The following is a 9,528-nucleotide window of genomic DNA, read 5'->3' on the forward strand; positions in this document are numbered from 1 at the left end:
AATGTTTTTTGTGAACCACTCACTATACTAAGGTATATACTTTGTTCCACAAATTTTTGTTAGAAATAAAAAATAGCTTTATTTGTCTCACATTTGATTTGATTTTGTATTCATGTTAAAAAATGCGACTCTTATGTATATTTTTATTCTTTGGTATCTCTCTCTTTAAAATTTTCAGGTACATATTATTATAAATGTAGTATTTTATTATAGACATTTTATCTACAGATAATGGACGCACAATGGAGCAGTAGATAAATGTTTATATACTTATGTATACTATATATTCTAATGATTATAATTTATGAAAACCCTTTTAAAAAGTTGAAGGACGATCTTTTCTTTATAGAGTCTGGGGTCCTATTATCATCCTTATTATTACTGATTATCAATCCATTAAAACGATCTATTCACTTCATGCAAAAGCATCATGGACACAAAATAAAATAAAAAACTCAATGCCCCAGATGAATTAACATGATTTATAATATCTTTTATAATGCAAAGTAAATAATTTAATTTCTCACACACAATGTGTGGCCCATAAAAGTAGGATAAAGAGCACTCTCGACTTCTGAAAGAGGCCTTTTGTAAGAGCGCCGGTTCTACAAGGAGGCATAGGGTAACCCGTGCTCATAAATATTAGGGTGGGGCGAAAGCCAAAAAGCTAAAAAATCGAATATAGCTAGTTATATTTCAATGCTCTGCATAAAAATAGGCATACATTCTAAATTTGAGATGGGTGGGAAAACGTTTGTAGCTGCAGACACGGGATGAAAATATTAATGTCTCATATTTTTTTATTATATTTCATTTTTTACAATACATATTATGATAATTCAAAAATTTCAAGTTTAATATTAAATAAATTATTATAATTTCAAAAGTATAAAACAGTGGTTCTCAACATTTTTAATTGACTTATCCCTTTACGAAATATGTTTTCCGCCACATATTCCATACCCAATGCAAACTTTTAGATGTATGTAGTAAGTAAATCATTTTTTTTTTGTAAATCTCACCTACCTTTCTATCTTTTTTCTATTCGGTCCAGTCTTTTTCACCATTCATCAGTTCGAAGGACCGATTAGTCTGGCATGAGGACTGATGAATACATTGTATTTTTTTTATTTAAGCAAGCTGATCGTGAACACGTTGTTACCTTGCTTAAACAAACGTAGTTACCTTTATTGTATCACGTTACCTTTGCTCCAAAAATAAACATGTAAAAGGACTTAACTCATTTTTTAGGTAGCTCAATAAATCAGTCATACCAACAGCTATTTATACCCTAAGTACTCCCATACTCTATTGTTTATCTACAATTTTTAAAATGAGTTCGTATATATTTCATTAACATTAAAATACAACATAGTATTTTATTCGATACTGTATTATAACATTATATTAAAAGCGTTGCTATAAATTTGTATCTGTATATGATAGGCAAAATTTATTCACATAAATAATAAAATGGTCAATATATGTATATATATACGATAAGGGATAAATATGGAATGGTTTGCCTGTTTTTTTGGAAGGAAAGCATCAGTAGAGTTGAGCAGTTTGTAAGGAAAAAAATAATAGTAATTTAATAGGAGAATAATTGAAAAATATTATAGGTGCAATGTTTACTTGAGAAGGAGAAGTTAACACAACGACGGTCTATTGAATAGTGAACAAAAATAATAATAAAAAGAATAAAGGAAGTTAGAGCCCACACAACAACAGTTTTTCCTTTTTTTTCATTTTAAGGGTAGTTTTTTCTTTAAAAAGATATTAATTCAAGGCATAACTTATTACTCCGTGGATTTTTCAAAAAAGAATAAATTATAAAATAACCATGACGTATCAAGGGAGACGAGGATATTTATAGCGGGCAACAAAATTCATGTGATATTTTTGGTTTATTGAGGTAATGCCGTGAAAGAGATGACATGACGTAGTTACTATTCACGAAATACGTCATTTCAGCTGTTGTAGTTACCATAAAATACGGAAAAGACAGTTTTTAGGACTAAGAAAATTAATCAGAACCGAACTGATTTGATTACTGTAATTTTAGATTTTTTAAATCAATGCAATAATACTCTTAATACGATTATACACAGGATTGTTAAAAATATATATAATACTGAACTCCGAAATCACAATTAGTATGTTCTTGCAGCCACCCACAACAGCTGAGAGACTTGGTGGTCCTTGTGCTCTCAGTATAGAGTCCACAAGGTCAAAAACTACTTTTGTATTTGTTGACTGTTTCGCCAAATAGCAGAACCGTCATATCCTGTTATTGAAGGGTTATTATTCTAACTATGTCGGAGTCGGAGTTTTTGCTCTTACAATTTTTTTATCCATGTCTGTTGCACTATTTCTTTTGTATCCTTGTACAAAGTTAAGGTTTAGTAAAATTAAAATCGTAGAACATCATTTCATTCCATTTTTACAGTGCCCTCCTGGTGAAAACAAGACTTCTTCCCTGGCAACCTTAGTTAAATATATGCTATAACCACCATCTTGGAATGAACAATTATACTTGGAAAACTAATCGAGAATGATCGTTGTTTACTTATATTAGTTTAGAAAAGAAAAAGACAGGGAGTGGCGCCATCTTGCAGCAAGGTAATACATCTCCCTTAATGAAAATATTATTTAATATAAAATATGAATATGTTACTCACATAGAGGCCGCTGTTCAAAATCGAATGTTACGTCCCCAAGCTACAAACTGTCACACCACCTTTTTTTTCTTTGCTCTTGCCCTATTGTAAGTAGTCAAAATATTTTATATGTAATCTTTGTTGACTAAACATTAATTAATTTTGATCCTTCCAATTAATAATACCTATCTAAAAGCAGATAATAATTATATGGAATATTTTTATATCCTAGTCCAATGAGGATTAATATGCCCTTTTTATTTATATCTTTTAAGGGGAATTTTTGGATCTTTAAAAAAAAACATAGCATATGGAGTTCCCCAATGCCTCTCCCTTTAAAACGACACTGTAATTCTGCTCAACAAAGCAATATAAATTCATTAAAGGTCAACTTATTAGATTATCCAGGATCCTCTTTAACAAGATTGAATTCGAAGGGAATACAAGGGACACGTGTATGTAGACAAATTGATACAAAGACAAAGAAATAGATAGAAAATGCTGATGCTCTGGTAATACCATTGTGAATTTTTTGTTTCTTAATGATAAGAGATTTTGTAAGCAAACAAAGAGTCATTCCAACGAACGAACAAACAATGACTGAAGAAACAACTACTTCCTTAAGTATGTCATGAGAATCGTTTTTTCAATGTATTACCGAATTTCTATTTATTAATTAACTCTATGAATTGTGATTTAATTTCTTTATAACTACAAATATTGTTTTGTTTACACAGAGGTTTTTCCTTGCTTTGTTCTAATGCCTTTGATTGATGAGACTTCTTTTTATTATTTTAAAATTTAAACTATAGTATAAACTCCTTATCCTTATCCCAGAAAATTTAAACTTATTCATCGGACTGCCAAACTTGGTACATTTTAATATTTTTTCTCAGGAAAGTATAATTAATATATTTAATTAGCTACATAACTTCCAGAGATAAATGGACGTCAAAAAGTTGACGTTTTTACACTTGAAAACATGAAAACAAACATTTTCCTTTATTCTATGAACAAAAATATGATTGGTACAACAAATCTTTCACAATATAAAAAAATCATAAAATCAAGGCCTATTGAAAAATATGAAAATTTTTATTAGTGTGTATAAAATTTCACAGTTATTGATTTCTATTGGTATCATGTGTATAAAGTCAAGTAAATCTTGTACTCTACAACCAATATAAGAATGTAACATTAATTCTAATGAATGGTTATTAATATTAGTAGTTATTAGTGCAAACAAATGGCTCATTTGAACCTTTGGTTGTATTAATCAAACCAAAAACACAAAAATAATCATTGAAATTATGCAGCCACTCAATAATATATAGCCAATGCATACAATTTAATAAGGATATTTGCTTAAATTTATAATAATTACAGCTCTAGAAAACATAATGTCTAAAATTATATTCTTTTTATATTACATAATTTTATACGAAAAAATTCAAATTCTCATAACCCCATAGGCCTCATACAGTTTTTTCGCTTCACAGTGCTATATTATTCGTATTTTGTACTAAATTAATTTTTATAAAATCGAAGGAGACACATTTTGAGGTATTAAAGTCAAAAAATAGGTGAAGGCCAATCATATTTTTGATAAGCGAAGCCAACAACAACAACAAAAAAAAATATGTAATAAAGAATTGGATTGAATAATTCATTACATATTCATTGATGTATTACACCGATCAACAGCAAATTATTATACGGGCTAGGCTCCCAAATGCACAGGCCCTCAATACGATTTTTGATAAGACTTGTCATGAAAAGGAGGCCATTGGTGGATTAAATTACATATTAATTTTTGTAATATGTTCCTTTAATTTGTTGGATGGAGTTGCAGCAATTAAGTGTAATTAAAAATAACAGTTTTACAATTACTTCATCTGTTCCAGGAATAGTCGGTAAAGTACATATACATAGATATACGTCGTTCAGTGGACTACCCACTCCACAGAAATTATTATCTTAAACTCAATGGGCGTAGGTTTGATTCATGGTCATTCCTAGAGAGGGGAATTGATATACAAATTTCATTTTTGTGTTTTTCAATGATGGGTAACTTGACATTTAATAATAAAAAATTTGATTGTAAATTTCTCATAAAATAAATCACACTCATCATAGGATAATTTCCTACGTTATAATTTTCCGTCAAGATATATTATAAATACCAATTTTGTCTACAAATTCTGAGAATTTGAGATCCATTGGTTAATTAACCCCAGAGATATGGCCGTTTCAACATATCAAAATTATATTTTTTCCTCAAAAAGGGGCCGAAATTTGATATACTATGATAAATATATCAATTTGGGAATTTAAAAGGTTGTGTACTCATTCAAAGCGAATAAAAGTATTATTTTTATATCTAAAATGTCTAAGGAGAAATTACAATCTACATCTAATAGAAAAATTATCTAATTTTTAAAAATTAATTTTTATTTTCTTGAAATTTGTCAACATTTTGATGTGGAATGACAAGGAAGTCATTTTTGTCGATTAAAACAACTTATTACAGTGGCTTCCACTGGACTATATGTTTAGGTGGGAATGGTAAAAAAAATTTGGAAAAAAAAATTCAAATATTAAATATCTTTAAGATCTTTTTGCAACTACCAAAAGCTAATTATTTTATCCACTCATCCAAAAAACAGTATAAAATAAATTATGTTGTCCATTAAACTTATCATCTTTTTGTAAGAAATAGTTATCCCTCAAAAACCTCCCAATGAAAAGTAATTTAGAAATGAAAAAAAATTGATTTTGTGCATTACTTTTTTTTTTGTTTTAAATAAGTAATATTGATTAATGTTGGGGTCGAGTAAAATTTTGTTACCTCGGTCGAATTCAAATTTTGATAATTTTCAGATTTGATGTAAATTCGTTATTTCTCCCTTTTATACAATATCAGTGCTTCTTTTAGTAGCTTTGATTATTCAAAAGTGAAGGTATAGTAGAATTTTGAGTAATTTAACATTTACATAATACTATTTAATATTATTTATATCTGTATCTATAAAGATAATAAGACTTTTGTCAAGACTTGTAATGAATTCACATTTCACTTCATTTAACACAGCAAAGTGTTTAGAAATACCATGTTGAGCATTTTTAGTCCTTTGGAGTGAGCAATTATCTCATGCTTAATGAGATGGCCATAAATTTATATATCATACTTTTTTTTATTTTCTAGGAGATTAAACGACTTACTTATCCTCTTTATTTGTGCAATCCCTCCAATCAACCATAAATATATTAAAATACTTACATCCATCTTTCACTACACTATTACCATGCATTTGATATATACCTCTCTAATAATTAAAAAAACAGTTTTTTTCTATTTCCGAATTCAATTAACAAATTTATTTTACTATTATGTTAGTACCCATCCCCAAACGTACAATATCAGTTATTTTGCCTTGTTAGTTTGTTTTTGATGGTCCCCGGTTATTTTGCCTCAGGGCATTCTGCCTAGAAGCCATGTCGCCTTAGAACCATTTTCCTCTAAAGATATAACTAAATGAAGTTTAAATATGTCCCATACTTATTTATTTTTGTTATATTATTATACTAATTTTATTCAGGTTACTATTGGGGCGCTTCCAAGCTACATGAAGAAGATAATTCCTAACTTTTTCTATCAATATTGGTATGACCGATATAAAAAAGATCAAAGTTTGAAACATACACATACTATGCTTAATAAACTGAAGTCGAAACGTATCAAGCTCGGAAGAGAAAAATTCAGGTCCATTGTACGAGTTTGCACTGGACATTCCCCTTTTCTAGCCCACCTAAGCAAGTGAAAAGATATAAGCTCAACGTGCAATGTCGGTATGTAATAATTACAAAGTGAAGACCATCTGATCAATAGATGTCCACCCCTATGTTACGAGAGACATCAAAGCAATGAATGAGGAAAACGAAGACATTCATATTTTAAAATTTATGAAATGTAAAAAAATTAAAAATATTAATTGAATAAAATTTTAAAGTGAACTAGATTTTAGAATCTGCCGTAGAAGCACAGATATCCCGTTGTATGGTCGTGTTATATTTTTGTATTTTATTTTATAAATGAATGTCAAGCTGCAATAAATATTTAACCAATTAACTATACTAATTTTATTATGTATTTTGTCTCTAGTTTGTATTCATTACATATTGGGATTTTGTTGGTCCAGGCATTGAAATTTTGAAGCATAATTCCATGATTTTTCCAAAAGAAAACAACCATTTAATGCGTTTCATATTAATACACATTGCATATTTTGATTAAAAACTTCCAAGGAAACATAAATTTTAACCAAAACAACCTATACAGTATACATATCATTTATTTATATATTAAGGCAAAATGGTTTAAAGGAAAAATCGGAAATATTTTTAAAAGCTTAATATTTTGTGAATACATAGATTCTTTAATTTTTTTATAAATTACTTAATGTAACCCCTCAACAAAACGAAAAAAGAAATAAAATCCTGCGGACGCCCCTGAGCTCTCATTACGTATTGTTTAGATTAGCTGCAAGTAGTTATATAAAAAATATATACAAAAATGCGACAACGTAACTAATAAAGACATAGACAGTCGACTCTTAATTGTAGTCCGAGTCCATCAAAGACTTACACTTTAATTTCCCCTTCTTAGGAATGAGAGAATAAATATGAATATATTGGAAAATAAAAAACACTGTTCAGGTAGTAACTACAAAAAGTTTTTCATTTGTTTTAGGTCATATTTCTTTACAACTCTAAATATTGTTTTTTTCAAATCTTAACACAGGCTGTTTTGCCAACCCTAGATTAAAATTGATATTTTTGTATCATTAAACGTTATTCGTCCATTATTTGTAACTGAGGGTATTCTAAGACAAGTTTAAATATTAATGCAAAAAAAATAATCCAGGAATGAATAAAATCTCCATCAAAAAAACAAAAATATCAAAAACTAGTTATGATACTTTTGATATTTTGCATTGAAAATAAAGTTTCTCTACAAAAATACCATATCTAATAATGGTATGAACCAAAATGAATATAGTGCAATAAAAAATCTTATACTCATCAGAAATCAGAGTGATAAATGCATTCCCCTTGGATGTACTTGTCAGCTCTTTCCATGAAGTATCCCAGACTAAGAGATGGCAGTTGTTGTTTAAAAAACAACAACACTGCAATAGAAAATACAAAGTCCAGAAAGGATATGTTTGAAGTTTAAGTTTACAGGCAATCCGTTGGTTAGTATTTGTTTGGCAGCCATTAATAGTGAGCATTGCTAGTGAGTTTGTGAAAACGGGTAGTCTTTATACAACAAAATATATTTTTTGAAAAGCTAAACTGTATTCTACTCTGGCTGAGCCAACTCCTTCGTTTACAAAAGTATAAATAGGCTAGATGAGTTTAAAGAGGTCGTACGAGCGGCCAAGACAATCATCGTAGTGATCAAATAAGGTGAAGACTCAGAAGTTGTGAAGATAATCCACCAGGAGGTGCTTGTTGATTAGTGTCTGAAAGTGCACGAGCTAGCAGACATTATAGGCATTTTAAAAATGGTTAACATCCCATCGCATATCCGAAAATGAAAAAGTTGGGTTTGAGATGAGTGCCACGTTTGCTCACAATCGAGCAAAAAATAAAAAGAAATATAGTGAAGTTTCAAGAAATTGTTTTGGGGAGTTTCACAGTAATAAACAGATCTATATGATTTTTTTTTAAAGTGTGTATTTCCCAAAATAGGATATTAAGTTTTGTTGAAGGTAGGGGTAGATTATTACAGAATTAAAGTATGTGAGAAAAAAAAAAAACATCTCCCACACCCCTTTCATGTTCCTTCTACAAATTCAATGTTATAGAAATATTATGAAATCATAAAAAAACATTCTTTAAAACTTCGATAATTTATTCCAAAATTGTTAATAGCTCAAGAACAAATATAGTAATGTCCTTATATATTGGATACGTTTAGTATTTGATAAATTTGGAATTTACATATGGAGTAAAAATATAAGACCACTTTATCATCGATAATTCAAAGATACCAAGACTTTGAGGGATCGATTTCAAGTGGAGACCTAGGGAAATAAATCCTTTAATTTTTATATTTTAATCTATACTGACTACCCTATGTAACAATATGTTCTTTCTGGTATTGATATTCATATTTCTTGTTATTGTTATTGAAGTCGTAGAAGAGGACAATGACTATTAAGCCCTTCAACAAACACGGGTTTGGTTTTTAGAGTTGTGATTTTAACCAAATTTTTAGGGTAGTCATATGATTGCGTACCATATTTCAACTTGAAAAAATTCACACATTTAAAAAAGACGATAAAACACATATTTTCTTTGTGTCTTGACGACATAAAGACTTTCAAGGGGTCAGAACAGATATGTGAACTAATTTTTTTGTCCTTGATTACTTTTTTAGTAATTAAATAACAATTAGTTTTCCTTACCATATACAACATATACACTTTTCTTTTGATAACTATAATTTCATTAATCAATTTTTATAAGTAGAATAAGATCAAAAACTTATTTTGTGTTGCATTCATCATTGTAAAAATAATCATAAGGGAGGAGTATTTATATAAATATGTTTTTAAATGACCAATAGTCTTTTATTTTATTTTAGTTAATTTGACAAAGGATTATTATTATTATTATAAATAGCTACATTATCAACTCTAATAACTTTTTAGGTTGACATTAATATATATAATAGTATAATTTATTAGTAAGATTAAAGAATAATATGGGACCACATAATCACAAATAACGGATTGCGAATTCGCTCATATATTACCTGCATTATGTTCGAATATTATGTACAACCTTGGCACAAACCCCA

Source organism: Lepeophtheirus salmonis, chromosome 2 (assembly GCF_016086655.4).
Source record: "Lepeophtheirus salmonis chromosome 2, UVic_Lsal_1.4, whole genome shotgun sequence".
Taxonomy (NCBI): Eukaryota; Metazoa; Arthropoda; class Copepoda; order Siphonostomatoida; family Caligidae; genus Lepeophtheirus; species Lepeophtheirus salmonis.